General features: G+C 40.1%; 1 protein-coding gene and 1 pseudogene across 7 annotated transcripts in view; both read left to right on the top strand.

Annotated features, from left to right (window-relative positions):
• The window catches only part of ARHGAP26 (Rho GTPase activating protein 26), a 404,595-nt gene that overhangs the window by 270,439 nt on the left and 107,410 nt on the right, over positions 1-26,746 (top strand). The gene's annotated exons all lie outside the window — the stretch shown is intronic.
• Positions 25,866-26,307, top strand: LOC123807592 (annotated as a pseudogene).

The raw sequence follows: 26,746 nt of genomic DNA, 5'->3' as shown, positions 1-26,746 counted from the left end.
CTTATCCCAGTTCCCCAAGACAATAATTATGTCATCCTGGAAGTGTTTGGAGAAATTCCTTCAGGGTGAGTGAACTGAGTATTCTCCCTGGACTGTTATAGAATATGGAGCTGTGTCAAGCCATCCAGGGAGCAAAGTTCCCATCACTATTTGTCTCTGTTCAGCAATCAAGAGGGATAAAAATGTATGCTCAAGAATTGATGGACATAAAGAATTGGATAATACAGTCACTTTGCATTTGTTGAAGACCTACTATGTGCCCGATGTTTTCACTAATCTAGTATCTACTATTATCACAAAAATCCCCAAAAGCAGATAACGGATTTTTTAGTTTATAGAGGAGAACACTGAGATTCAAAGGGTCACATACTTGCCTGAAGTCACACTGCTAACATGTTTCAAAGTCAGTATTTGTACCCATATTCCTAGCTGAGTCCGGAGGCTATTTTTTCCCCCTTACTATATTCTACCTTCACATAAGTCTTAATCATAGATCTGAAACCAAAATGGTGGGAATTGATATATAGCTCACTTTAAGCAACCCCTCCTTCTGATGTATTTCATTTCCTCTTGAATTCCATAAAACAAGATGATTCCTTTTCAAATTCTGAAAGCCCAAGTGATTTACGGTAGTTTTCCCCAGGGTTGCTATTTATATGATTTTTCTTGTTTTACAGAACTTTACACGTTTTGATGAGTTTTAAAAATGTAGGGAAAAGGTTCACATGCTTACCTTTATTTGGGTAGTGATAACTAAATATTTTATTGTATTTCTTAAGATAAATGGCCATCACTGTTGAGTATACATTTTTCTGAACCACACCAATAAGTTCTAGTTACTAAGAATCTCACAGCAGGGTATGTTCACCAGTTGAGCAGTCCTTAATAATGCCCCTTGGGAACACTAGACTTTTTTTTCCTTTTCTTTGTTCCCTTTGTCACAGGCTACATTGTTTCCTAAATGGGGTCAAGTTCACATTATTAGTGATTTAAGCTATTTAGAAACACTTCTAAAATTCTGGCTTCATTTTTGCCTCAAGTGCACACACCGATAACTACTTCACTGGTCAGTTTTACTATACATTTATCTTTGTTTTCCTTTCTCTCCTTTCCACTCTGATGTCCTTTGTGTGGTGGTCGATCAAGTCTTCTTTGTCTGAATATCCCCAGCACTAGTCTGTTGGCTGCATCTCAGGTGCCCAGTAAATATTTTTTGATTTGAGAAGACTCTCCCTTTTATGTTCTCCTGCTTCTTAACTCAGATTCAATATATATTTTATCCAGTCTTATATCTTGGGACTTACCTCTCTCATAAGAAGGCCTTGAGATACTTTATTTGCAAAGGAGCAATTTTAAGTCCTTCCACATGGTAAAATTACACCATGATTTTAGAGCACATAATTTTCTCCAAGATGAGACCATCTAGTGCTTTCCATGTCCACCTTTTTGAAGGTGTCCAGGCAGGCTCCAGCTGCCCATGTTGTCATGGTGGTTGTCATACCACCAGTCCACCTCGATGCATTCAATGTATAGCAAAAACTATAAATGAGTGGGAGTTTAAAGCCTGAAAAGAACCCACTTTTAATTACCTGACCGTAGGCCCAGGGGGGTAGATTAATTTCCAAGTAGATTTGGAATCACAGCCATGGTTACAGTAGTCACCGCCACTTAATTCCACTTTTAAAAATTAAAAAATTAGTTTCTTTATCATATGTCATTATAATAGAAAAGGAAAGAAAATGAGACTGAGACTGACTTGGCTGCTTGTGCCCAGCTGTCAGTGGGCACTGGACCCTCAGCTCTCTGTGCGGGTTGATTCGTGATGTCTCCTGGAAAGGCATTTAAAATGCAAGGAAGAAATTCCATACTGTTTTCCACAGTGGCCGCACTAGTCTGCATTCCCACCAACAGTGCACTGGGGTTCCCTTTTCTCCGCGTCCTCTCCAACATTTGTTTGTTGATTTGTGGCGGCATGAATGGAACTGGAGAGCATTAATGCTAAGTGAAATAAGCCAAGCAGTGAAAGACAAATACAATATGATCTCACCTTTAACTGGAACATAATCAACAAAAGAAAAAAGCAAACAAAATATAATGAGAGACATTGACATTAAGAACAATCTAACAATAGTCAGAGGGGAGGAGGGAGGGAACAGTAGGGAGAAGAGTTTTCAGGAACTACTATAAAGGACACATGGACAAAACCAAGGGGGAGGGTGGAAGCAAGGGAGGGAGGGAGGTTTGGCTGGGGTGGGGGGAGAGTGGTGGGGAGAAAATTCAGGTAACTGTAATTGAACAATAAAGTAATTTAAAAAAATAAAATGCAAGGAAGAACTGCTGACTGCCTTTCGCTCCTTGAGCGAAGCTTGTGGAGTGCTTATGGGAGATCTGGCAAGAGAGCAGGGGAAGGACGATGACCTGAATTTCCACAGATTTGGAGGGAGGCATGTTTGTAACCAAAAGGGAGCCCTGCCCTTTTCGCTGCCCTACTTTTAAAGCTGTAGTCTGTACTCTCCAGTGTGGCGAACTAAGGCATGCTTGATCTGGAAACGGCTTTCCCTCTGGCCTTCCCTCTCTCTGTTCCATGCCAGAGGCCTGACACTGTGGGAATAACCAGCAGCTTGCTGTGCCCACAGACTAGTGTACCTTTCTTCCTTTGCTCATGCCTGTATCTTCATCTGAAATATCTTCTGTACAGGTATTTGCTGCACTGCCACCCCTACCCTGTGCCTTGGGTATACTGTGGTCACAGCCTATGAAACACTTGATTCACTTGTTTTTCTTCCTTTCTGTTATAGGACAAGCTCCTTAATGAAAGGCCCAGACTCTCTCTCACCATTGGTCTCTCTGCCTGGCTTGCTGTAGGTGCTTCACAGAGAGTACCCTCTGGTGGGAGAGAGTGGGGAAGCCTTCACTAGTCACATACACATATGTAATTACAAACTGCCTCAGGGTACAGGGACTCTCCCTAATTGGGGTGGGGGTCATGATATAAGAGCAAAAGGATTAGTAGAAGTTGGGTAAACAAAAAAGACACAAAGGAAGAGGCTCCCAGGTAACAGTGTGTGTGAAGGTGAACAGTGTAGCTAGAATACAGGGAGGAAGAGGCCAAGGTGGAGAGGAGTTTAGAAATTGCAGTTTAGAAGGCAACAATATAATTACATACATTGAATAATTTCCAAGCAAAGTAATTAGTCTGAGTTTCGTAATTAGATGGAAACACTGAAAGCAGGTCCTATTACGCTGTTGTGGTCCCAGACTTTGAGGTTGGTAGTGGCAGAACCTGAGTGCTCCAAAGCATTTGTTCAGCTAAACCAAGTGTTTATCCCTCTTAGCTAAATTTGAGTGAGTTCCTAAAGTTAGCCGAAGAGCCCCAGCCTTGAAGTGGTTTGTGGGTGCAAGAAAGGAATCAGACCTCCTTAACCAGAAGAATGCCTTGAAATTCTAACTCAGTGGACACCATCTTGGTTGCTGAGATTGTCTCTTACTTGCTTCTTTTTTTCCCCTTACTTTCCTTTTTAATGGTTTCCTGTACTATTTAAGTAATTTGGACTGTATTTGTTCCTATTATTTAAGGATACTTTCAACCTCTTAAGGCTGTTAGATTGCTCATCAGTGATTGTCGCAAAGAAACAAAACAAACCTCTTACTTTCATCATAGTCTTGGGTTGTCAGAGCTGGCCATTTGCAGTTCCACAAAGTGACTGCTAATGCAGCTTCTACTACTGTGAGATCGAGAGGTTCTTCCTACCTTTGTTGAAAGAATGTTTTCTCTCCAGAGTATCTGGAAAAGGAATTGTATAGCTGGATATAGCCATTCAGAGAACTAGAAAGCTTTTAGTCCCTCCTAACATTGCTAAAATGACACAAACCCATTGTCTATCATTTATGTAGAAATGTGGAAAATGAACTTGGGCCCCCATCTTTATTTTTTGTTTATCATACAGGCAACTTTTGTCAATACACCCAATCCCTGAAGTGATGAGGAAGGAAGAAATTACCTCAAAGAGCCATAAATCCTAATTCTGGGTTTTCTTTACTCTGGATGTTGCCCTCAGGTTTATTAAGTTCAGTTGAGCCACTCTTCCTTGTCTTAATGAAGATACTTCCCACCCTTCCTAGAGCCCCAGGCTACTGCTGCTGCTGAGATGCTTCCAGTGTAAATTCTCTTCTCCAGCCCAGTCCACGTCATGATTCTTCCTCCTCAGTGGAGGTCTTTATACCACAGAACTCATTTAGCCAACACAGAGGGAGCTGCTGTGCATAACTGGTTCCTCCCATGTGCAGACATCCATGAATGCCTGCAGCCACAGTAGAATTTTGGATCCTCCTCCCTCTTCCTCAAATAGGTATTAATATCATCTTTTTTTTTTTTGGTACAGTTCCCACGGTGCAGTCTGCTGAGTTTTACAGGCTTGCTGGGTCACGTTCCATTGAGTTCCCCAAGCACTTAATGAATTGTTCACCAGAGTCCTTGGCATTGTGACCCACATTTGTTACCAGGGGCCTCAGATATACTGTGCCTTACAATTTGTGCAGAATCCAGAGTACAGTCACTGCCTCTTTAGAGTTCAGAGCTTCCTGGTAACGAGGGCCCTCTGAGGCATCAAGATGTTAATATGATCTCTTACACACATTCAAATTATGGTGTTGCAAGGCTGCCCTGTTGTTTCACTCTGGGGAGCTGGAGCTGTTACCACTTGTGCTGTAAGAACTTGATTCTTTCATTGGAATTAAAAGAATTTGCCTTCAACTATAAAAGGATGAGTATCTAACTGTTGTGTTTGTTTTGAAAGCAGTTTAGCGCCAGAAAGGTGTGCCTGAAAGAGTTCAGGAGACTACAGTTTCTTCTAACCCCTGTGTTTACTCATGACCTGATATAGAATGTGTGAGCCCTTAGCATCTCCTGCGTTCTGCTCTCCATGCTCTCCCCACACTGGCCACAGTAGCTTTCTTTGAGTTCAAACATGCCCCACTCTCTCTGACCATAGGCCCTTGGTCAGAATACTCCTCCTTCATCTAATTAACCTCTACCCATTCCTTAGAACAGCAAGTGCTTCTTAAAAGGGAATCACCTGGGAAGCTGGTTAAATTGCAAGTTCTTCTTTATAAATCTGGAAGGAGCCTGGGACTGGGCATTTTTGATAAACTCCCAGGTACAGCTAGTGCTGCTGGCCCTCAGGAACTCCTCTGGATTTCAGTATAGTCACAGCCCCCCATTTACACATTGCACAGCTTTCCTTCATAGAGCACTCTTCACAATGGTGTAGTTTCGGTAATTAGTGCCATTTTCCTGATTAATGTTCTATCTTTCCACCGAACTGTGAGCCCTGGGCATGCAGGAACCACCTGTGATTTTTGCTCACCCTCTTGTTCCCAGGACCTCTCACAGGACAGCATAGAGCATGCACTATAGACTTAGGACTGACAGATAAGTAGTTGACTGTTGGGTTGGCTATTGACAGAATGTTTTAGTTTATTGCTCTGAAATGACACGGAGATTATAAAACCCAGGGGTTTGGGCCAAACTGTAAAAGCTTGGCCGTAGCCTTTATTATTTTCAAGGAAAAGGCCTCCTGAAATGTCTTAAATTTCCTGTCAAGCAGAAAGAACCTAAGATAATCATAGACCGAAGTTATCTCATGGTGAGTAGGACATGGTGGTTGGTCTTCATTCTGTGAAAGGGGACTATGCCAGATCAGTCAGTCTCTTCATTTGTGGTTCCAAAGTAATATATTCTTTTTTAAAACTTTCTTTTATTGAGATAAAGTTTATGGAACATAAATCAAAAGTTTTAAAGGATATAATTCAGTGGCATTTAGTACATTGACCATGTTACATAACCATCAACTGGATTTCCAAAACAGTTTTATCATTCCCAGTGGAAACTCCATCCAAGGTACTATCTCCTTAGCTCAGCACTTCTAGAACTTTGTGGTCTCAGCACCTCTTTACACTCATAAAAACTACTAAGGGCTCCAACAGCCTTTCTTTATATGGATTATATTTATCTCTATTGACAGTATCAGAAATGAAAAAAATTTTAAGACATTTATTTATGAATTCATTAAATGACATTATTTTACATTTTTTGTAAGTCTCCTTCATGTCCAACTTAATAGAAGGTAACCAAATAATATCTTCTTCATTTAACCTATTGCCAAACATTTTATTATTGAAGCACATGAAAAATAAATCAGGCCATACATACATGTAGTTGGAAAAGGAAGAAATGCTTTTAATCACTTTTTCAAGTAATTTTGGATATTCTTTTTTTTTAACACACTAAAACTCAACAAGTGGCAGTTTCTTGAAGCATTATGGTAGTGCAGAAAATGAAATCATATCAGTGAACCTTTCATACACCGTTGCATTAAACCCTATTGGCCTGTCTTACACTTTGAAGGATTTTTTTCTACCCATGCATGATTTTTTTAAAATGTACATTGTTCATTTGGAAAATTTTGGTTCAGGGAGTTATACATCTCTTCCAATGTGTACATTTTATATCATACAGTATTTTTAAAAATCACATTTGTTATCCCACTAATCTCATTTTAAAGAGTCATTAAGAATTGGGAAGCTTGTCAAGCCCATGGTATTAAATCCAGGTTTTCTAAAATTATACTTTTTTGAAAGAATGAATTTTGTCATTGCAACACTACTGTCAGTTGTTTTCTTTGAAGTGACAGACTCACTTAATTGATTTTTGAGAAGTGTCTGCCAGGTACCGAAATCTGAGTAACTATAGTTCTTTCAAGTTAAAATGGTGTTTCATGAAAATAGAGGTTAGTTTAGTTGCCTCTCAAACAATCGCACAACTGCTTTCCCACAAGTCAGTTTTGGTACATAGTGGAAAAGTGCCTTATGCACATTTCCTCTTTTATTCCAATATAAAAAACATGCATTAAGAGATCAAAATGTAATAAAATTTATAATTTTTACTGTTTTGTCAAGGGTGTTTTTAAGTAAAACTGGGCTTATTTATATATTTATTTTTCCCTGTATTTTTATTATTGACACTATTACAGATGTCCCCATTCCCACCTCCCCACATTGCCTTCCTCCCCCCATTGCCTTCCTCCCCCCAGCCTCCTCTTCCCTCTGGCGATCACCACACTGTTGTCTGTGTCCATAGGTTATGCATGTATGTCCTTTGGCTAATCCCTTCATGTTCTTTCATCCACTCTCCCCTCCTCCTCCCCCTCCCTCTCTGACAGCTGTCAGCCTGTTCCATGTATCTATCTATGCTTCTGTTTTTTATTTTTTTTTTTAACTTGTGAGTTTGTGGTGGTGAAGAATACAGTGACTATTGATACAGCTTGGTTCCACTGCGGAAATTAATGTTAAGGTACCAGCAAGTTTACTGACCCTTATTTTTACATTTCGTGGAACCCCTGAAAAGGTCTTGGATTAGCCTTCTATTAAGTATGTTCATTCCATCCACTTCTTAAGAGGACTATACCTGACCTCAATGTAAGATTTAGAAGAAATTTTCTTGTGAATATATTAAAGCAGATTTACCTGATTCTGTAGAAATAGAGCACCAGAGAATGTGACAAATTCTATCAAAGCAGAATTAACTTTAAAATTGCCCCATGTTGCCTATTAACAACTAAGATATTTTGGTTCAAATATCTCCAACTTATTTGGCGTGGTGACACCTTTAATGGGACATACTTTTTTATAGATTGTAAAAATATGGAGGTTTTTACAAATTGATTTTCATAGAATTACTATTTTTAAAAAATAGTTCAAACTCAGGTTCCTAACTTCTCTAATTCTATATATGTTTTACTGCCCAGAACTCTTTCTTCATGGACCTTTCTCAGTTCTTTTTTAAAATTTGGGAACCTATCTAATTACATAATTTGGAGTCCGAACCTTAGAATTCTCATTTTAAGTTTCTTTAAAGTATTTTTATTCTATAAATTTGCTCCATATATTTGAACATAAGTTATAATGTTAGGATTCAAACCATGTGACGGTCTTGATCCAAAATTTGCATTGGACAGCATAACTGTTGTGGCTTTTTTTATGTTGATTTCTTCCGAGCATACAATTTCCAATCTGATTTTAATAATATCATAAGTTGATTTCTTATTTTTTAATATTCTTACATTTTAAAAATTTATTCTGCTCTTAATGGTATATCCAAGTTTGACTTAAAACCAGTTCCAGGAAGCAATCAATGTGGGGCTAGCTGACTAAAAGATTTTGAATTATCTACCTTGAAAAGCTAGCGTGATTTTAATCTATATTAGTCAGACCATTTTGTCTATGAAAGGAAAGGAACAATTCCTTGCATTACTAACACCAATGGGTAGATGTTATAGGACAAGAATATTCAGCTCATTATGTTATGAAGAGAAAAGAACGTGAGGATTGGATTTCATTTATGGCACTTTCCTTCTTAGCTAGGTGACCTTGAAAAGGTCAAATTACTCAATTTCTCTGAGCCTGCTTCCTCTTCTGTCAAATTGGAGTAACCCCTCCCTCATCGGAATTGTATTTAATAGTATAACATAAATAACTTAATACATTGCTTTAAACTTGATAGACAATAGAGTTCATGTATAATTTTCAAAAAAAATTTAAATGACTTTTGTAAAAGTATAGCATAAGCACATGACAAAGATTTATGACACTATCAGCAGAAATATAAATCTGGTTCAAAAGAGGACAGGAACTTATATAGTTAATAAAAGAAAGAACACTGGAAATACAACTACTAAATTAGCTTCAAAAGTGGTTAATATTCTATAGGGCAGTAAAACTTGAATTGTTGAGCTTATCTTTCCTGCTGGACAGAAATTATTTGCAAACTTACAGTTTGAACTCTAGTTGAAATCTATCTTCACAAAGCCTGATTCCTCCTTAGTAGTAAATAGTCAAGCAAAAGTTACATTTCCCTAGAATATTAATGAATAAGAGCCTGCTGGCAATGCAGCTATTTTAGGCAGGTAGGGGAGGATTAGGGAGTAGGAGAATGTAAAGGCACCAGTGTCAGTTAACTTGGGTTATAAAATCATGTGGAAATGGAAGTGAGACCTGGGGGCCATGGAGGGTGGAAGGAATTAGAACTGAGACCTGTATCTTAACCATGGATCCTTGACGGGCTTCACTGTCATTGAAAACAAAGACTAGGTTAAAAAAAAACAAAAATGAAAACCCCCATACTTTCTAGCACAGTGAATCTGTTATGCTATCTTAGCCTGGGATCTGTAAGGAAATTTGTAGCCACATTCAAATATATTACACCAGTATCGCTCATGGGTACTCTCAACTATGGGTTGAAGAATATGCACTCAACCTATGATGGCTAGGATTTCCATAAATAAAGCTCCTTTGCAAATAACTTCAACATTATAAATACACAGGAAATAATCCACTATCAACTAAAGTCAGTAGAAACATTGTATAGGAATATCAAAACCCATGAACTTCAAATAATCAAACAAGAATAGAAAAATCCAGAGAGATCATATAGTGATTTCATTTAAAATTGTAAAAAAAAAAATGAATAAGGAAAGGATTACAGTCAAGAACAGGCAGAGTTTGGAAACCAAATATAACCTATAAAAATATAAAAATAATTATTAAAATGAAAAACTCAGTTGATAAAATAAATATCAGACTAAACAAAGCTGATAGGAAAAGTAATGAACAGGAAGAGAAACTTTAGAAAACTGGTAGAATGCAGTCCAGAGAAATAATGAAATAGAAAATATTTGAAGAGACATAAAAGACAATGAAAAGATCTAAGATATGTCTAGAAGTGGGAGTTTTAGAAGATGAGACTAAAGAGAATGGGAAGAGGTATATATTAGAAGGGACACAAGCAGCTGAGAATTTTCTTACATTGAGAGGTATGGAACATCAGATTCTGAAAGGAGAAATCAAACCAAGTCTATACAAATATACTTCCTAGAGAATCTGTAGCACACTGGAGAAAATCTATAAAGATTTCTTGAATAAAATACGAGGCAAGCAGACATGGCTCACATTGCATTAGATAGTAGTGAATGAACTTCCTATTACTAGCCTTGCCCTTAGCACCCTAAGTCCTGTACAGCGCTAGCAAGTTGAATGATGCAGACTTTCTTCTCTTGGAACTCCTCTGTTGCAGACACAGTTTTAGACTGATATCCTAGGTGTGGCTTTTTCTAGCTGAACACGTAGACATCATTTGTTGCACTTACCCCTTTTAATTTTAGGTTCAGTCGCCTTTAGTGGTCTGACTTTGGCTGGGGCGGGGGTGGCAGTCAGACTTCTTTCTTTCTTTTTTTGGTTTTAGGTTTTGAGCATAGAACCAGAATAGTCAGTCACTGTTTGGCAGTCACCTTAATGACTCCACTGACTTTTGGGGCAGGAAATGAAATCTCTACACCTTTGATGTGTCCTGGACTTTCCTAAACTGCTCCTTTGCTTCTCTTTTCTGTGTGTGAATCAATACATGTATCTCCATCTTCTGGACTTACATAGAGGCCTGAAACTATGCCTAACTTTGGCAGCATCCCTGGGAGTGAGTCATGGGCCAGGACACCTCACTCATGGGCAGTCACAACAGAGTGGTGAGAGAATGAGGAGTGCTGGCAGGAGGGATGCATTTTTTTTTAAGATTTTATTTATTTAATTTTAGAGAGGGAAGGACAGAGAGAGAGAGAGAGAGTGAGAGAGAGAAAGAGAGAGAGAAACATCAATGTGCGGTTGCTGGGGGTTCTGGCCTGCAACCCAGGAATGTACCCTGGCTGGGAATCGAACCTGGGACACTTTGGTTCCCAGCCCGCGCTCAATCCACTGAGCTACACCAGCCAGGGCTGGAGGGATGCATTTTTAGAGACAAGGACAATACAGAAAACTTCTCCAAACTTGGTATAAAATTCCTCATTTCTTCCTCATGATTTTTCATTTTGTACTTGATGCTGGGTACCAGCAAGTTCCGTGATATGGGTTGGGACTTCTGTATCAGCCTCAGTTTCTCCCCAGGGAAGTAATCCTTACATGTGTCTTTGGCTGGGCCCCTTGGCAGTTCTCCTCCCTTTGGTTTCTGTTAACAAAAGGGGATGGTTTTCTCAGCCCTTTGGGGGATTCTTTCTCATCAGCCATCACCATTACTGATTTTCCTCCCTCTCCTTTCCTCAGCATCCAGCCAGACAGTGCTTTTGTGTTTGTCAGATCTAATGTCCTTTAGAGAAGGTCTTTCTTTAATTACTTTTCGTCTTTTTTTTTCTTTTGCTAACCCGAACATGCACGCACACACATGCGCGCTCCCTCTCTCTCTCTCTCTCTCTCTCTCTCTCTCTCTTTTGCTTTGAACAGTCATTTCCTAGCCCCCCACTGTCTGGAAACTGGATTATTAATTTCTTTTGTCATTGCTATATTGAAATGCCCACATTTCAATTTCTGCTGCATGCACTACCCAGCATTTAACTGGGCAGGACAGAGAGAGAAGCTGAAGGGGAGGTGATTGTGAAACATAAAAGCTTTTCATTTCATAATGGCTTAGAGCGTGCCCTTTCTAAGAGTGCCGAGAGTAGCTACCATGGCAACAGGTTCTAGCTTTGGGGGGACTCTAGCATCACTTATAGTACAGGAGTCTGGTGAGTGTGGAACAATACCCAGGAGCAGCAGTAGCCTCCCGCAGGCTTGCTTCTAGTGATTACTGCCATTTTTCATATTTGAAGCTGTACTCTGTACACAGGTGGGTAGGTTGGAGGTGGTTTTGCTTCTGAGTGGCATAGAGAGCTATGAAACAGCAGGAGTCAAGGACACGGACAGGTCTCAAAGCCCTTCTCTGTCCCCAACAGAGAGACCATCCAGCAGGTGCCTAGGTGGGGACACGGCTTCCAGCTCTTGCCAGCCTTCTGCTTCCCTCACCCCTTTCCTCCTGCCACCTCAGGCATGATGTTCCCTTCTAGTAAACTCCAATCCACTTGATTGAGAATTACCAGAGTGTGAATCTCTCTGGTTAGATCTTCCTAAAAATGCCACCTCTTTCACTTTCAGAGGTTCACCTTCACCAAAGATAAAGTGTACCTTTTTGGACTGTTTTCTAGAGCAGGTTCTAGCATAGGGATTTATTTTTCTCTCTCAGCTCAGTATGCTGATCCTAATAAAGCTTGCATGACAAAGCTTAGTTCTGCTCATCACTGACTTCCTGCTGGACTTAAATGGGAAGATCTGAAATGTCAGTTCAGTAGTCACAGTGAATTCCAAAAGGAGAAATCAAATGAAGCTCACACAAGTACACATCCTAGAGAAGCTGCAGAACACTCTAGACAGAGAGAAAAATCTGTGAGGAAGGACTCTTGGACAATAAATAAAAGTTTAACAGGCATGGCCCACAGTTAAAAGTTGGTCTTCAGAGCTTTGCAGCCCGTTTACAGTCTGCCTCTTATAACACTTCTCCAGGGAAGCACTGTTTTTGTGCACAGCTAATGGAATGCCAGAGCAGAAAGCTTGATTTCCTAGCAAGTCCTGCTTCACTGATAACATTCTCTGCATGCACTCATCAATCTGCCTCTTTGAGGCTCCTGTTAAATTTATTCTCCTCCTCTGCTCCTCATCATCCCACTTTGCACAGCACTGAATAGTTTTCAGAATTTTTTTCACCTCTCTTCCTCGCTTTGTCCTTACACTCTCCCTGAGAAGTAGATCAGAAGGTACTGTAATCCTTTTTTGGTCTCTGTGGCAGCCACAAACATTTATGTGCTACCTCGCAAGTGCCACAGTCATTGGGATGGGTGGGAAATATTGAAATCAGAGGGGCTGATATTCTGAAGCTCAGATCCTTTCAAGTCCCTTGGCCATCAGCCTGAAAATAGCCCTGGCAAATATTTATTGAACACCTTGCCTGCTGGTCCTGGGCATACACTGATAAACAAGGCTGACAAACTGTGGTAAGGGGAGATTAACATCGTTTCCCTCCCAGCTGTCTCTATTTGTGGATCTAGGTAGACCCCCAGTGCACTTCTGCACCCAATACTGAGTCAGGAAAACTCACCCTTTTCCAGCTTCATCAAGAGGGATTTGGTATCTTAGTAATATCTTCCTTCCCCATGAAATTTCATGAAAGACACATGAATTTATAAATACATAGGAATACATAAGTAGATGTAGAGCTGTATTTTTTTTTAAAGTATAGAAGTTAGGTGTCATCCTTGCCTGGTGTGTTTTATTGTTTACTTGTTACTTTTGACCTGCTTTGCTGGAGACTGGTTGTTAATTCTGGGTCCTTAATGAAGCCACTGGATCAATAAACAGCTGGGGAAAGTCCAATATCATTTCTAGTCAAATGAATACAACTTCAGATGAGAGAGGCACAATATTGCTTACTACAATTTCAAACTAATAAAACCTTAGGGCTCAGAAAAACAAGCATGCTAAAACATTCTAGGTGAGAATATAAATTGACATAGGTCTCCTAAGTGACAGTTTGGTGACATATATTAAAAATGTATATACCCTTTTATCCAGAAATTCCATTTCTGTGAATTCTAGAGAAAAAAAAACATTTATGCACATACAAGTTTATTTAAGTGTTATTGGAAACAATAAAATATTGAAAACAATCTGCATGTTCAATGATATGGGATTTCTTAAATAATGGAATACTTACACAGTAAATATCCATCCAACCGTAAATATGTTGAATAAGACAATGGACATTTGAAAAGTTTGTAGTAATGTGGTAAGAACAGTTATAAAGATGGAGCATGCCCTGTGACCCCAGGTATGTGCACATACACATGTAGGACATACATGAGTGCCTTAAAGCACTGGATACAATTTAATTATTTTGGACTGGTGAAATTGTGGGTGGTTTTTGTTTGTGCTTTTCTGTCTTTTTCAGTTATTCCACAGTGGGCAATTTTCATTTATAATACAAAAAATAAAAGAGAAACCATATGTTTTAGGGTTTTTCTTTTCTAATGATAGCACCCAAAGAAAGAATAAAGGGTAACTATTTAGACATAGGCACTACCCTGAGGACCAAACTGACATCTGATGACATCTACTGAGTCTGTCTTAAGGAAGACAAGTGCATTTTGTTTTATTTCAGCACACGCCTCTGTGTGGAGGTGGCAGAGTCATATGTGGGCATGTATATATTTAAGGGAGTGTGTACTCAGGTAGAGGGGTGTGTGTGTGTGTGTGTGTGTGTGTAGCCACATATCATAGCCTTGCAGTGCCTTGCTTCTTGTGGGAGTTGCATGGATCTGCGTGTTCAGAGATGCTGCCTGTGCTTAGCTGACCACTGTGTTTCACACCCCAGACTCATGGCCACATGCTCTCTCATGTGGTGCCTGAAGTTCAGCTGCAGGCATCCTGTCTTCAGTGGGTCTGGAGTCTGTGGTACTTTCAGCTGTCCTAGGGTTTTATGAACCAGTATAGAATTGGTGCACTACTTATTTCTTGAAGCCACTTGTTATTTGTTTGTTTTTTAAGCACCAGATTTTATGTTTGAATACCAATTCATGGAGACGGTTCATTTTGGTGAGTGTAAGTAGAAGTGGTTTTCTGGCATTTTTATGGTGATTTCTCTGAAGCCTAAGCTTTCATAAAGTAGTGGGACTCCCTGAGTCTTGCTTTTTCTCCCCTTAAGTTTTCCAAACACAAGCAGTCATTTGGAGGGGCTACTCTTTTGTCTGTTTCCCACCTTTCTTTAATGATTACTTAGCTTTTTATATAACCCATCCAAATGGTGGAACATGTCAACAGGATTGTGGTGTGGTTATCTCCTTCTGTATACATTTCCGAAAGGTGGCCTTCGGTTTGCAAGACTGAGCAGTAGATCTATTGGTGAGTGACACATTTTCAGGAGGAGCCACTTCCTAGCTGGATTGAGGCCATAGAGATGGATGGGATAGGGGGAGCAGCCAGAAGCCGCAGGGCGTTCTCTTCATTGTGTGGGAAACCAGAGGGGTGGCAAGGATTCCAGTGCTTCCAATTGTGTTAAACAGCTGTTGACAGAGTCTCCAGAATTCCTGTGGAAAAGGAAGTGAACTCCTCCGGAATAGAAGTTTTAAAGAGGCCTCGGGCAGGCATCACTGACATTTGTGGTTAAGTATACGGCTTCTTGTTGCTTATGTGTCTGCATGAGTGATTTGCAGATTTCTGGCTTGTCCCCTGATAAATGGGCTTAGCTCCTGTGTCTGCTCCTTAGAGTGACCTTCTCTGGCCTATCTAAGATGGTCCTCCTTACCAGCTTTTATCACATGCTTCTTTTTTTATTTTTTTCTTGACACTTTCACAGTCTGACATTCTTACTGATGGATTTGTGCATTATCTATCTTCCCCACTGGAATGTAATGCCAGTATATTGAATGCAGGGATTTTGTGAGTCTCTTTCACTGCTGCATCCCAGGTCCAGAAGGTGGGCATCACATCTTGTGGCCATTGAGTCAGTGTTGGGGATGAGCAAACATGGTACATTCAAGGAACATGTAGAAGGCCACGGTAGCTGGGGCTGGAAGTGAGGGCAGAATGGCATGACGAGAGGGTGGAGAGATAGGCAGGGTCTCATGTGTGAGCCAGGGTGAGGAGTGTGGAGTCATTCAAGGATCTGATTTCATTAAGTTTGTTTCATCCCTGTGATTCATCACTATCCAGATTGCCTTGCTAAAGTAGACTATTGATGGCTTTTCTATTGGGAGTCAATCAGGTACCACTGTGGCCTTGAAGTTCTTCTTCAGCCTACATTACATTTCTCAACCCCTTCTTCACAACTGTCAGCTTGGCATTCTTCACCTGTCTTGCCTGATGAGCCTGGCAAAGCAAGATGACCACAGCTGGGGTGTCAGGCTGTGATGTCAGCAGAATTGAAAGCATGTAGAGCTTGGTCATATAACACTCTGAATTCTCCACTGAAAAGTACTGGGTTTGGACTTTGTGAATGACCCTCGCTGAGAGCCTGAATGATGGGTGGACCGGGGGCCTGGATCTTATGAATCATTTGGTGTCTTGCTTAACTAGACACTATTGGCTGTTCTCTGCCTAATATTACATCGGTTTTCTCACATTGGACATCTAGTTCCTATTAGTTAACACTATGTTCTGTTGTATAATTTGCTTCCAATGTAGCATAATTCAGTGTATTTCCAATTCTGTGCTTCCTGTGAGGAGAATAAATCAGGTTTTGCTTTGCATACATTGAAGTGGTAACTGTATTGGCACAATTCCCTGATGAATCTATTTTTGTGACTAAGGCAATAAATACTATCACAGAAGGGTATGTGTGTTTTCTAACATGTATCACTGTGTATAAACACAATTATTTTATATGTACAAACAAGTAAGATGAGCCATTTTTTCACTTGGTCTTGAACTTATAGTGAAAATAGTGCAGCCAGGAGCTAAGAGATGTTGGCACAGAGCTTCAACAGTATGGAAATATACGAGTATATTAAGGCATAATCCACTCAGGTTTTTTTTCTAACTTTTACATGGGTTCTGAAAAGCGTGTTGTCTTGTCTTTTCTTTTCTTTTTTCTTTTCTTTTTTAGAATTCTATTTTTTAGCATCAGAGATACAAACATATAGAATGTAATTTTTCTTCGATGTTAGCTGAAATTTCATCTTTCATTATTAGTACTGATTGGTCTCTAAAACTTTTCCATGGTGTGTCAGCTCTTATACATGCAAATCCATGAATATTTTAGGGTGCCTTAAAATAATCGTTTTTCTTCTATTAATGGAATAGCCACATGTAATCAAAAATTTCTGTGGTAGCACATATAGGTTTAAAAATTTGTTACTTTGTCCCTTGAATTAAAGCTAGATTTTTTTTTAAAAATCTCAGCCTCTTAATTTGTTTCAGGCTCACGGCAAGGAATGTAATTTTCTCTGTTTCCTTTTTAGGGTGAAAGTGCACAACTCTTTAAAACTATGCCAGTAGATGGGTTACTTCCCTTATTGAAAAAAAAATCTCTGTTAAAGGAGTTAGATTACCCAGGGTACATGTGTGCATGCATGTGTCTCTGCTCTCTGTTAATGTGTGAATCTCTCCCTGTGACATTTCCCATAATCCTGACTCCGGATTTGGAATCTCGATTCTCCTTCCAGAAAGGATTTTGGTTATCTCTCTAGAAGCAGAAATGAGGTTTGCATTTCATGGTAAGTGAGGAGCTCTGACCGCTCAGTTTCAGAGCCCTCGTTCTGGTTGGAGCTAAGCCATGTGGAAATAGGCCTGTCCCTTGATTTTGATTTAGCTCCTTTTGTCCCTGTTCTTTCATCTGTAAAATGGAACTAGTCTCTGAATCTTGCTTCAGAACATAGCTATTTATTTTAACTAATGAAAGATTGTTAATATGATTAATTAAATGGGCTCTAATTATGGGCTCTGTGAATGTTTACTTGACATATTTAACATCGGTGCTGTTTGTGGGTGACGGGTAACTAGCACCTAGGCAAGGGTGTCAAACTCATTTTCACTGGCAGCCACATCAGCCTTGCGGTTGTTTTCAAAGGGTTGAATGTAATTTTAGGACTGTATAAATGTAACTACTCCTTAACAGTTAAGTGAGAGCTCGGTGCTGCCACTGGGTAGAAACACTGTGCTGGGCTGGGTAAAACAAGGTGGAGGGCTGGATTTGGCCTGTGGGCCTTGTGTTTGCCACCTGTGACCTAGAGGCTGGTGGTCTAGGTTTCCAGTTCAGCTTTGACTAAGCAGTCTGTTCTTCCACCAAGCTTCCCAGTGGACGGCAGTGCAATGACTAAGGGAAATAATGTAGAACAATTTCAGAGACCCACCATGCTAACACACACACATAGGTGCAAAGGCATGGCGGCCAGCACCTTTTACTACTCAAATTAATATGAACAGCTGTATTCTGCTTTTCTCATGTCCTGAATCCTCTCAGTGTATATTATACTAGTTTGTGACATTCTTATATCTATCTCTCTTTGAAAGTTAAGGAACCCATGAAATTTGAGCATTTAAGTCTTAGTAGCTAAGACCTTTCTGAGCCTATACAGAAGGGTAGCTAATATTATATCATCCCTCTGATTAGAATTTTCTCATTGGTTTTCATCTCATTCAGTAGAAAATGAAACTCTTACAGTGGCCTGCAAAGTCCTACTGTATTGGCCACCCCAAAGTCCATGACCTGTCTGACTTCTGGTTCCCCTTGCTGACTCCGAGGCAGGTACATTGGCTTTCATTTGGTGTTGCCAGCATGCCGCAGATGTTCCCACCTGAGGCGTCTGTATCTGCTGTTGCTCTTCTGTAGCTCTCCTCCCAGAGATGAACGTGGCTGGCTTGCCTCACTCCTTCAGTTAGTACATGCCTCAGTGACACATCCCCTGGCTACTTTGGCTAAAATTGCAGTGGTCCCCCAGTGCTCCCTTTCCACCATATATTGATTTACTTATTGTCTCTCCTACCGCAAAAGAATGTAAGCTTCCTAAAGCAGGGAATTTGGGGGATATGTCTTTTGTTCACTGCTGTATCCCCAGATTTTAAAGCAGTCACTCAAATATTTGATAACTGAAAAGTAGATGCTGTGCTATTGGCTTCTGTGCGAGGTCACCTTGCACCTCATTCTTTGGGTAGAAAGCCCTAAGGCAGCTTCTCCGTGGCCTGCCTTTTTGGATAGTGTTTGCCTAATGGTGATAGGCTGAGCTACTGAAGGAATTGCTGCCACCAACAGGAACTGATGCATTCGCAGGACTTGGTGACATCAAATTGGCATACACTTGCGCAACCTTTATACCTCCTCTCTTTATGCTTTGGCATCATTCTAGGTTTGCAAACATAAGCTTCAAAATAAATAAATCAGTGCTAACTTATTACCACTTATAATAAATCTGTAAAAGGGCATTTAAAACTGTAACATGTTTTGAAAATGATAATTGGGCTTTGTATAGTTTGTTATACACTGTCCAACATAAATGACGCCTCTATTTTATTACAAAATATTTTATTACAGAATCATAAGCATGTAATTCTGTAATATAACAATATCACCCTCAAACACACCATATGACATTTTAGGTGAAATATTCAAATTAAAACTATAAATTATTACATCCATATTATTACCCTACCAACCACACTTAATAGGCGTTAACTTCTCCTGGACCCTGTATATTTGAAATAGTTAATTAATTTTCTAGGAAGATGTTTCCCTGGACCAGCTTCTCTGAAGGTTTTTTGTATATGAGTTCTGTTCTTCCCTATCCAGGCCCATGCCAGGGATGAAGAATACAGGTACAGGCTAGAGCCTGAGCTGACGAGGACCAGGGAGGGGAAAATTGATCAATTTACTCCTAGACGTAGGGATGTGCCACCCATATGCATAAGACAATTCAAATACCAAGTAACCAAGCAGTGTAGTACAAATAGAATTCAGGTTGGCTTGGTATTAGCCTAAATGACTGTGACTAATTTAGGAAAACTAGGCAGCTTAGCAGCAAAGGAATAATTCTTCTTATTAATGAAACCTAGTCTTTTCTGGAGGAGTTCCAGTAATTCCCATGACACGGATTAGATTTCCACCAACACAAGCACTTTATACTGTTGATGGGCAGAGATGAACCTAATATCCTTGTTTGCTTTCAAAACACCTTTTTAAAAATAATCAGGTCCTCCTTTTACTCACGATCTCTGTAAGGTTAGCCTATATAGAAAAGAAGAGAGGCAACTGAGATAAAATGGCAGGATACAGATTGTATATGTTATATCTCATGTGTGTGCACACGTGTTTATGCACAAACACACTACATTGTACCAAAGCATTTAAGAGCAGCAGCTGTGGAATCAGGTGGCAAACTGCCTGGCTTCATATTCCAACTCTACTGCTCATTCAATATGTAACCCTGGACAAATTCCTGAATTTTCTGGGCCTTAGCTTCTTCAGTGGCATAGTAATGGAACTTACATCATAGAGTTATTTTAAAGATAAGTGAGATAATCAATTGGAGTACTTAATGCCTGACTCACAGTAAGTGCTCAGTGAATGTCTGTTGCTGTTATTATTGATATCAATCTTAATAATAATCAAAGCCAGGCAGAAAATAAAGGACTTTCAGAAATGGATAAGAAAAGAAAAAGTAAGACATGGGAGATACTATCCTTGAAGATTTAGGTGTATTGGAAGGAGACTGGTATAATATTGTGAATTTGGGCTCTATTATATAATGTGTATTAGGTAATGCATGTAATAATGATAATTATACCTTTTAAATATTTTATGGCTTTTGTAACTTCCAGATTAGTAGTATGGCCAAGCAGAGCCACCCGGTTTGTTACATGCCATCAGTGTCAGGGTGAGCTGCACTGGCCACTACCCCTAACCACTGCCCGCATTTTGGCAAAGGATCTGAGACACCAGTAGGTTATGTGAAAGTTTAAACTAAGCATTTAGTCTAGCTGGGCCTTGATAGATGCCCTTAGGGGATGTGGCCTCCCAAAGCATACCTATGTTCTAAAATGAATAAACTCTGCCAGGTACTGAGGATGGGGCAGTGAGGGAGGCTAAAGCCATCCCTGCTCTCTCAGAACTTCTAGTAATAAGTGGGCAAGACAGGTGATGGCAGTGCCATGAATGACATAATTCAATAGGTGCTAGGAAGAAGAATGAGGAATTGGAATTATAGTGAAAGACCTGATCTAGGGTGGGGTGTCCAGAAAAACCTCTCTGAGGAATTAAGAGTGCTAACTAAGTAAGTGAGATCCAGAGAGAGAGGGGCTACAGTGCTTCCCCAGTGGATGGAGAAAGGAACTACATTAACAACACAGGAAATTAAACTTGCCTGGTTAGCCACAAAAAAGTATAGTTCCAACAGCATCATTTCCAGATAATCTTTCTCAGCTCCAGAGCTTGGAGCTTCTCTACCCCTGAGAGGGTATCAGAGAGCAGAGTGATATTTACTGAAGCTTAGGTGCCCACCCATTCAACCACTTCAGCATTAGTAACATGGGGCATACCCAGGACCTGCCTATGTGCTACAGAGGGTTAATTCCAAGATGATTGTGGGAAGGGGAGTAGCCAGCATAAAAGCATCCCCATGCAATTGACTGTGAACATAATCATCTAGAGGGGACTACACGGTGTAAAAGGAGTGTCTGGGGCTGGGCTTTGCAGGGAGGTGGGCTTTGGATAGTTAGGGGAAAACTTGCCAGCAGGCCAGGGGCAAGTCGGTGCCCCCAAAGGTAGAGTGAGTGTGGTAGGTTTGCTGTAGTTTCTTGTGATGCTCTCAGCCTGTCATGCCAGAGGTGATTATGAAGAAGTGATGAAAAACAAACAATACTAGGTTTTGAACTTTTCTGTAGATTTGGAGTGTCTAATAATTTTGGAAGAGAAGGAATACCAAGAAGAGAAGTACAGATGGGTAGGGTGACAGAAGCCCTTGAAATATAGTTGGAGGAGGTAAGCCTTACTCCAGGCAGAAGCAGATTACTAGACGTTCCTGGACAGGAGGTTAATGACATCACCAGTGAACAGTGCAACTTTAAATTGTCACTTGCTGCTACTTCTGCCACTATCATCACCACTATGTGGACCACCAGTATGAACAATAGCAGCTGTCATTTATTAGGCTATTCTTTCATGACAAGATTTACTTGCCTCATCTTACTTATTCAGCCTTAAAACTGTATGAGGTAGGTATTATTGCTTTTGGTTTACAAGTGAAGAAGTGGGTTTAGAGATGACAAGTGACTTGCTTACTATTGTCACCCAGCTGGGAATATGTATATCTGACTATAACCATTATGCTGTACTGTCTCCCTTAGCCCCCTCTCCCATGTTTGTAACTTGGAGATAATTTTTGTACTCCATGCACCTAAGAATAATAGCACTTTGCAAATTATAGATCATGGCACGTTAGTGTGCATGAAATCAATTTAGTAGGTTAAAAAAAAAGATAGAAAATATCAGAATTTATCACACTCACTGTTCCTGCAACTTGGTGTGTGTATGTGTAGGTATGTGTGCATGTTACATGGGAAAATATATTTTATGGGGGAAATATGTTACATGGGAAAATAATTTTCTACCATGGGTCTGTCAGAAAGTTTGAGAGCTACTGTTCTAGTTTTTTGACGGTCAAATAAATGTAAAATGTTGCAAAGCTACTTGTAAACTCTAAAACACCCTACAAGTCTAAACTTACGGCCATTATTTAACACTGGAAGCTGAAGCAAACAGATTAAGGATGGCAGGTAAGTGTAGCTATGCTGTTCTTCCACTCCTCCCATCCATTGCAGGTTGTGCTACTCTGCCACCACATTGTGTCCAGTGGAACCAGGACTCAGCTTTGACATAACTTAACAAAGCACTCCAGGCCTCAGGAAGAAATGTATTTGTAAACCCAGCAATAAGCTTATGCATTGTTAGAGTACATCAGGAACAGGCTCTGGCTATAAAGTACTGCTTAGAACTTAGCTAGCTCTGGCTCTCATTTAAATGCTAGGGAAACAAATGCCAGCCCTATGGCAGCATGGGGGGCTCTGCATTACGAGCCCCAGAAGGGCTGGCTACTGTCTACTTTTCTCATAACACTCCCTACCATCATCTACATCTGGAATTGATTTACTTCCATCTGCCTCTCAGAGGGTATCTGTCTCATCCAGAATCCCTATCTATTTTCCCTTGAAACAAAGGTGACAAGAGGCCCTTCTCCAAGGCCATTTTCTTTGGAATCTGATTTTTCCTCACTGATTGCAATTCATGGAGAAACAGCAGGGAACATGGGTGAAAATCTCCCAAACAAGGGCCCTGAAGACATGCCACTCAGGAGATGTGCTGCTTCTCAGTTGATACAACAAACTCTTAGTGGTCACAAAAGGAACTGGGTCTCCCCCAGGTTAAAACTGAATGGAAACTTTTCCACTACAACCTGCAAAGGAAGCCTATGGACTTGGCAGTTTTCTTAGAAGGCACCACAAAGGAATCCATGTGAACCTAGGGACCTAAAAGATGTGTCAAAGATTCCTTCAGTAGAATGCTCAAGGCACGAGAAACTTTTGCATGTGGATTTTAATTAAAGATTCAATATGACATTCTGGACTGTGTGAGAAAGTACTCAAGCAGCTCAATTACCAGCCTGGAAAGCAGGCTCTCAGTGTTTTATAGACCTTGCTAATGAATGAGTCCCATGGCCTCTGCTGGACTGGGCTTCTCAGTGCTTTGCCAGCCTGCCTCCCACACATCTGTACATTCGTCAGACTGTAATGGATGACTAGTGCCAGCACAGGCTGAGGTCTAGGCCTTTCTGTCCGGGATGCATAGAGATCTCAAGCCATTAATAATTCAATCTGGAGAAATGAACATAGCCATACCAAGTTGTGAGCAGTAATAACCAAGTGACAGATCCATTCATTACTTTACTGTACCAAAATATAATGGTAGTTAGTCATAAAAGGTGCAGGTTTTTTTCCCCAAAAGTTTCATAAGACTTAGATCAATGTGTTTTTTCAGCTCTAAAATAAAATGGATCATTAGAAAGGAAATTAATTATATTGGATAGCCTCAAGCCTATTTATATTCAGACTTGCTTATCCAGAATTGCTGTACCTTTTTTTCCCAAATGCCTTTGGCCTTGGGGCCTGCAAATCTGAGTAATTATTACTTATTAATTAAATCCAAGAAATGGAACACAACTCCAGACTTTGAAAGGGGAGGTTGGGATAGTTGAACACTTCCCCCCAAAATCATTATTAATAATTTGAGATATTATGAGTGAGTAGGTGCATTGAGAGTAGTTGTTTTATATCTACTGAGAAACTTCCATCATCTTTTAACACCTCAGTAAACAAACATTTTTGTGCTTCTCCTGGACCGAGCTTGCACTGTGCTTAGAACTGGTGGTGCCACCTAAAATATGCACAGTCTCTATCATAAGACAGTAATATAGACAATAATCACATATAATAAATACAGGATTGGGACAGTACTTTTGCCTTCATTGAGAGGTGGAAGATTGAAGAAGGACTAACAAAAACTGCAGAAAGCAAGGGAACCATTGGATCTGAGCCATGCAGATCACCAGTTTTTAAAGCAAAGAGAGAAAAGTAAGAACATTCTAGGCAGAGGAATGACAAAGGCAGATAGGTGGGAAAGTAGAAAGTAAGAAGAGATCGTGAATGATACTAATTACTGCATTTCCCGTTCACTGTCACATTTAATCTACATAGCAACCTCATGAAGTAGGTACATTTTATACCCATCCACCCCCATTTTTAAGAAGAGGAACCCAGCTTTGGGGATCCAAGATGGTGGCAGAGTAGGTGGAAGTTACACTCACCTACCTCCTCCAGGACCAAACTGGAATTACAACTAAATTATAGAACAATTAGCCTGAATAACAAGCTGGAGACTAGCTGAAGAGAACTCTTATAACCAAGGATTTAGAGAAGAAGCCACACTGAGATGGTTCCAAACAGGTTGCCCAGGGCCAGTCACAGGTAGTATCAGTGTTAGTCTGCACCAGAATCTGTCCCAAGAGACACAGAACCAACACACCCAGTAGCCAGGTTCAGAAAACATCAGAGCAGAATCCAATAATCTTCAAAAGCAGCATATCCAAAGGGAGATCTTGACAGGCACCAGACCTAGCTGATATGAATCTGCTTCATGTGGTCAGTACCTGCACAGCAGCTTGCATACTATGGGCAGGGTTGAGCCTCACAGTCAGCCAGTCTGAGAATCAATCCCATGCATAAATGGGCTAGTATTAATCAGGCTTCTATTGTAACAGCAGTGCCCATAAAACCCACACAAGAAACATTCCTGGAGCACTCAGCTAAGGTGATCAAGGAGACTGCACCAATGGGCACCACAGAATATGTACTACATAAGGCCACCATTCCAAGACTGGGAATCATAGCAAATCTATCTAATACACAGAAATAAATACAAAGAGGCAGTAGCCAGAATGGAGAAGTGTGCCTAAATGAAAGAGGAGGAGAAATTGTGAGAAAAAGAGTTAAATGAGATGGAAGCAAGTAATTTATCAGATATAGAGTTCAAAACAGTGGTTATAAGGATGCTCAACAGCATGAAAAAGGACATAGAATCCATACAAAAGAACCAGTCAGAAGTGAAGAATACAGCATTTGAAATGATGAATACACTGGAAGGCATAAACAGTAGGTTGGATGAAGTAGAGGATTAGATCACCAATGACAAGGTAGGAAAAAAAAATCACCCAATCAGAGCAACAAAAAGAAAAGAATTTTACAAAATGAGGATAATTTTAAGGGGCCTTTGGGAAAACATGTAGTGTAACAACATCCAAATCATAGGGGTACCAGAAGGAGAAGATAGAGAACAAGGGATTGAGAACCCATTTGAGGAAATAATGACTGAAAACTTCCCTACGCTGGTGAAGAAAAAGACATACAGGTCCAGGAAGCACAGAGAGTCTCAAACAAGATGAACCCAAAGAGGCCCACATCGAGACACAGCATAATAAAAATGGCAAAGATTAAAGACAAAGAATCATAAAGCAGCAAAAGTAAAAGACAATTTACCTACAAGGGAGCACCCATAAGACTGTCAGCTGATTTCTCAACAGAAACATTTCAGGCTGGAAGGGCTTGGCATGAAATACTCAAAGTGATGAAAAGCAAGGACCTAGAACTAAGACTGCTTTACCCAGCAAGTCTATCATTTAAAATTGAAGGAGAAATAAAAAGCTTCTCAGACAAGAAAAAGCTAAAGGAGTTTGTCACCACCAAACCAGTATTACAAGAAATGTTAAAGGGCCTTCTTGAAGAACAAGAGGAAGAAGAAAAGAAGAAACAGAGGAACATAGTTAAAAGAATAAAATGGCAATCAATATGTATCTGTCATTAGTCACTTCAAATATAAATATTTTGCTTTTCACCATCTTTCCTTCTTCCTGGCCGCCACAGCCATGAAGGTCGAGCTGTGCAGTTCCAGTGGGTACAAGATCTACTCTGGACATGGGAGGCGCTACGCCAGGACCAACGGGAAGGTTTTCCAGTTTCTTAATGCAAAATGCATATCAGTGTTCCTTTCCAAGAGGAATCCTCAACAGATAAACTGGACTGTCCTCTACAGAAGAAAGCACAAAAAGGGACAGTTGGAAGAAATCCAAAAGAAGAGAACCCGCCATGCAGTCAAGTTCCAGAGGGCCATCACTGGTGCATCTCTTGTTGATATAATGGCCAAGAGGAATCAGAAACCTGAAGTTAGGAAAGCTTAATGAGAACAAGCTATCAGGGCTGCCAAGGAAGCAAAAAAAGGCTAAGTAAGCATCTAAAAAGGCAGCACCTAAGCAAAAGATTGTGAAGTCTGAGAAGGTTTCTGCTCCTCGTGTTGGTGGAAAATGCTAAGTTGGCCAATCAGATTTTTAAATAAAGACTTAAAAGTTAAGAATTAAAAAATATATAAATGTTTTAAATGCTCCAATCAAAAGACAAGGGGTAGCTAAATAGGTAAGAAAACAAGACCTATATATATGCTGTCTACAAGAGACCTATCTCTGAATCAAAGATACACACAGACTAAAAGAAAGGAAATGGAAAAAAATATTTCATGCAAATGGAAAAGAAAAAAAGCTGGGTTAGCAACACTTATATCTGAAAAAATAGACTTTAAATCAAAGGTTATAAAAACCAAAGAAGGGCACTACATAGTGATAAAGGGAGCAATCCAACAAGAGGATATAACTCTTGTAAACATTTATGCACCCAATATAGGAGCAATTAAATATGTAAAGCAAATCTTGAGGGACATAAAATGAGAGACTGACAGTAATACAGTCATTGTAGG

The sequence above is a fragment of the Phyllostomus hastatus genome, unplaced genomic scaffold (assembly GCF_019186645.2).
Source record: "Phyllostomus hastatus isolate PE091 unplaced genomic scaffold, TTU_PhHast_1.1 phas_contig_150, whole genome shotgun sequence".
NCBI lineage: Eukaryota > Metazoa > Chordata > Mammalia > Chiroptera > Phyllostomidae > Phyllostomus > Phyllostomus hastatus.
This window is presented reverse-complemented; position numbering and strand designations above follow the sequence as displayed.